We start from the raw sequence: 5,467 nt of genomic DNA, 5'->3' as shown, positions 1-5,467 counted from the left end.
GGTGTGGCCTTCGGTTAGAATTTGCTGTTTGAGGCCCTCAATGTTTGGTACGCAGAGTCTGTCCCCGTACCATAATACTCCCTCATTGTCTACGACGAATTCTGAGGCTTTGCTAAGACTCACTTTTCTCTTTATACCTTCGATGCTGGGATGTCCATGCTGAGCCTTCTTAATCTGTTCCATTAGGTGGGCTGTAATTCCAAACTTGACACGTTGCCCTTAGTGACCATTACCAAGTTGAGTTTGGTGAACTCCTGCTGAAATTCAGGCCTCAACTTCTGTAGATTGTCGTTGCCCGAGCTGGGGTTTCGACTAAGAGCATCTGCCACTACATTTGCTTTTCCTGGATGGTAGTGAATGCCGACATCATAATCCTTGACTAATTCCAACCAGCGTCGTTGCCGTAAATTGAGTTCTGGTTCCGAAATATATTTAAGGCTTTTATGATCCGTATATATTTCACAACGATTCCCCAGCAAAAAGTGCCTCCACTCTTTGAGTGCATGGATGACTGCTGCCAACTCCAAGTCATGAGTAGGATAATTTTCTTCATGCTTCCGTAGTTGCCTGGAAGCATATGCGACAACTTTGCCGTCCTGCATCAATACGCACCCGAGGCCTTTCCGGGATGCGTCACAATACACTTCAAAACTTTTGTGTATGTCTGGCACAACCAATACCGGTGCTGTTGTTAATTTCCTTTTGAGTTCTTGGAAACTTTTCTCGCACGCTTCAGTCCATACAAATTTCTTGTCCTTCTTGAGTAACTGTGTCATTGGTTTTGCTATGGTGGAGAATCCCTCAATAAACCTTCGGTAATATCCAGCCATTCCTAGGAAACTTCGTACATCTGTTACGTTGGCTGGTGGTTTCCAGCCAAGTACGGCCTTGACTTTTTCTGGGTCTACAGCAACCCCTTCTTGGGTCAATACATGGCCTAGAAAACCAACCTGTCTTAACCAAAATTCACATTTGCTGAATTTGGCGTATAATTGATGTTTCCTTAATTCTCCCAGTACTATTCTGAGATGTTCAGCATGTTCTTCCGGTGTCTTTGAGTATACCAGAATATCGTCAATGAACACTACAACAAATTTGTCCATAAACTTCATAAACACTTTGTTCATGAGGTGGACAAAATATGCGGGGGCGTTTGTCAGTCCAAACGGCATTATTGTAAATTCATACAATCCATATCTGGATGTAAATTCCGTCTTAGGGATATCTTCTGTTCGTACCTTTAATTGATGATACCCCGATCTTAAATCAATTTTCGAGAAAACCTTGGCTTGTGCGAGCTGGTCAAATAAATCATTTATCCATGGCATCGGATATTTGTTTTTGATGGTGACCATGTTGAGTGCTCGATAGTCTATACATAATCTCAGTGTCCCATCCTTTTTCTTGGCAAATAATACTGGTGAACCCCAAGGTGAGGAGCTGGCCCGTATAAATCCTTTGTCCAGTAATTCTTTTATTTGCTTCTTTAATTCTACTAACTCGGAGGGTGCCATTCTGTAAGGTTTCTTGTAAATGGGGGTGGTTCCAGGTGCTAGTTCAATGCGGAACTCTATTTCCCGGTCTGGTGGCATGCCTGGTAGTTCGTCGGGAAATACGTCAGGGAACTCACACACCACTGGAACTTTTCTTAACTCTGAAATGTCCACCTTGTTCAACTTTGGTTGTCGTGACACTGGTCTTTCTTGAGCTGCCACTTTTATTGTCTTGCCTTGATGATGAGTGAGAATTACAGTCCGATTGAAGCAGTCGATAAATCCTTTGTTGGTGGTTAACCAGTCCATTCCTAAGATAACATCCAGTCCTTTATTTTCCAACACGACGAGATTCGCCTGAAACTTTAGTCTTTCAAACTCAATAATCACACCTTGGCAGTAACTCTGAGTGATTTGCTTATTCCCGGGGGACTTGATGATCATGGATTTTTCCAAAGGAAGTATCGGAAAATCATGTTGCAAAACAAAACTCTTCGAAATGAACGAGTGAGAAGCTCCTGAATCAAACAAAACCGTGGCAGGTATTGTGTTGACAGGGAACGTACCGAGTACGATATCAGGGGCATTCTGTGCTTCCTCCTTGGTCACATGGTTCAGGTGACCCTTCTTGTGATTATTATTGGGGTTGAAGTTGTTACGCTTGGGAGCTGGATTATTTCCACCATTGTTCGGCTTGGGGGCCGAGTTCCTTGGCTTTGGGCACTGTTTGGCATAGTGTCCTTCCTCTCCACAAGCATAGCAAGTAACACCTGGGCGATACGTAAAATCCTTGTCCCTTTCATGAAAATATTTGGTTGGGCTTGGAACATTGGTCGTGGATTTGTTCGCTCCATTTTTCTGAAAATCAGTCTTGTTCCGGTTGTTGCGAGCATGAGTAGTCTTGTCCCTTTTGCGCTTGCGAATATCCTCCAGGTTGCGGCGCTCATTTTCCAATGTAATAGCCTTGTCCACAAGTGTTTTGAAATCTGGAAAGGTGTGTACGACCAGCTGGCATTTAAGTGCTGGTGCTAGACCGTCCAAAAATTTCTCCATCTTTTTATTTTCAGTCATATGCTCTTCGTTGGCATAACGAGATAATTGAGTAAACTGACTATTGTACTCAATCACTGTCATGCTTCTCTGCTTGAGGTCATCAAACTCCCTTTTCTTGATCTTCATAATGCTCCTGGGAATGTGCGCCCCACGAAAACCTTCCTTAAACTCTTCCCAGGTGATGTTATTCTCATTGGGGTGCATGTGTAGAAAATTATCCCACCATGATGCAGCTGCTCCAGTGAGGTAGTGAGGTGCATAAAGTACCTTCTCACGGTCTGAACATTGTGCAATAATTAATTTCCTTTCAATGTCTCGAAGCCAATCATCGGCCTCAAGCGGCCTATCAGTGTGAGCAAACGTTGGGGGACGTGTCTTTTGTAGTTCAGACAACTTGGCATGCGGCTGGTATGGTTCACGGTGATTTCCCATATTGATAACATGATTCATCATTTCTTGATGCTGCTGCTGGCTTTGCTCATAAAGGCGGCATACTTGAGAAAATGCTGCTTCACTGCCTTGCTGACTTGACTGCCCCTGTGTGAAGTTGTTGCTTGTCTGGGTACCATAATTTTCTTCCGGCGGACTTGGCATGGAACGAGTCCAGGGACGAGGCATTTTCCACTCTGGGGTATTTTTGCAAAACTCATGAGAAAAACCGCGTGGCACAAAGAATAATTTTGCAAAGGCGAAATTTAAAAGACTCCAAGATTTTCCAAGAAAAATACTTGATTGCGCATGGAGAAGGACTGCTCAGTACATATCTTACACGCGAGTCGTAATTATACAATACATCACTCAGGATGTGCGTACACATTCCTGACATGTTATTTAGGCTAGTGCACTCCTCCGAGTTCCTACATGATGCGCACACAACTACTTCTCACCAAACCTATGTACATAGAAACATATCATACAAGCTGGCACATCGCACGGCTGCTATGCGCACTCAGTCGGAGAGGGTGAAAATTTCCTTCGGCCTGCCGAAGGTAAGACCCAATGGTGCAGGAGACTCAACCTCCTCCTCACTAATAGGCTCCAGGGGCGAAGTACTGAGTTGAGGAGTTGGTGCGGGTGCGGCAGGTGGTGCAGCTCTGATTGGAGTAGGAGCAATGACTTGGTCAAACTCCTCAGTGGTAGGCAGGCGGCGAGCGGTGGCTAAAATGGCAGGTGCATAGGATGCTGAGGACGAGACGAAAGTCAGCGGCGGTGCCATGTGGAGAAGCTCCCTCCTGTTGGCGGAACAACCCTGAACTGAGTCCATACGGGCAGCCACAAGGTCGTCCACGAGGTTGTCAAAAGCTGCCTCAAGAGCTTTGAGATATTCAACAAGCATCTCAATAGCCTCATCTCTCTCTCCCCTAGGGCAAGCGAATGCATAGTGACAAGTATATGGCACATGGCATGGGAGGTAGCGGTAGCGACGAGCCTTCATCGTAGGAAGAACATCCCGAAGACGAGCTATCGCCTCACGGGCAGCCATCTGCATGGCATGCCTCTCCGTAGGCATGGCCCTTCCCACAAAACGGAAGTGGCGAGACGCAGAACGCCCTCCCTTGAATTGCACCGCGGCCTGGTGCATAGACACGCTGTCGCTGATCTTGTGCTGGTAGAGTGTGAACTCTGGACGAGTCGATGGCCCAATCGCGAGCTTGGTGATGGAGACGAGAAGCTTGATAAACCCCTCAGGTACATTGGCGAACACCTGTGATTCGCAGTCGCTGCCAGCCATCTACAAAGGTAGACAAAAATTCCGAATAGTCAAATCATAAATTTATGATGACCAACAGAAAATTGCTACACTTGCAAAAAGTTGAAAAGCACTAAAAACGCTAATAACCGATTAGCGATCGCACCTAGTGGCTTCCTACAGTCAGCCTGGCTCTGATACCAAGGTTTTCAGGACCGGTTTTTCTAATAAAACTTTTATTGAGAAACCGACCCTTTTATCGGACCAGCCTAGAAGAATCCTTCTTGCTGGTAGACAAATCCTTGATACAGAAATCCAGAAGTACTAAAAATAATACAGGGTTGAGCTGAGGCTACTCAACAATTTATTACAAGCACGCCGATATAATACATAAAGGCGGGTATGACATAAGGGGTATGGTGGCATAACTACTGACTCGTAATAAATGTGGTGGTGGATATGTCACAGTGAAGTGGGTGACTTGACTTCTAAATCTTACAACTCATCGAGCGCCGGAGTGGGGCTTGACGACTTTTATTCTGGGTAGCGGAAGCGTATATAATACAAGTGACCAATTCCAGGATCGCACGGGACTCCTCTAGGCGTCGGACTCGCTATTGAACTCTTCATCCATAAGATCGCCTTCGTCAACATCTGGCCAAATCAACAAGCCAGGTGAGTACTATGAAAGTACTCGCAAGACAGTTTGGACATAAGATATAACAAATGCAAACATGATGCACATGAGCAGATTAGTAATGCGCACTCAGATAATAAAATTTCACGGCATGCTAAATAAAAAGGAAGTCAGGCGGTAGTCCTCCCGAAATCCCAATGAAATAACTGAAGACCGATCGGGTGTCTGAAGCGACGCCTCGAAGGGTAGAAATAAATTAACAATGCCGCAGTCGGGCGTCAGGGCGACACCACATAAAGGGCTTATATTGGAATATAAATAACAGTGCGTGCCACAGTCGGACGTCTGAGCGACATCGCATAAAGGGCTTATATCAAAAGTAAATAACAAGAGTGCCACAGTCGGACGTCTGAGCGACATCACATAAAGGGCTTATATCAAAAGTAAATAACAAGAGTGCCACAGTCGGACGTCTGAGCGACATCACATAAAGGGCTTATATCAAAAGTAATTAACAAGGGTGCCACAGTCGGACGTCTGAGCGACATCACAAAAAAAGGGCTTATATCAAAAGCAAACAACAAGAGTGCCACA

This window comes from Triticum aestivum, chromosome 3D, assembly GCF_018294505.1.
Source record: "Triticum aestivum cultivar Chinese Spring chromosome 3D, IWGSC CS RefSeq v2.1, whole genome shotgun sequence".
NCBI lineage: Eukaryota > Viridiplantae > Streptophyta > Magnoliopsida > Poales > Poaceae > Triticum > Triticum aestivum.
This window is presented reverse-complemented; position numbering follows the sequence as displayed.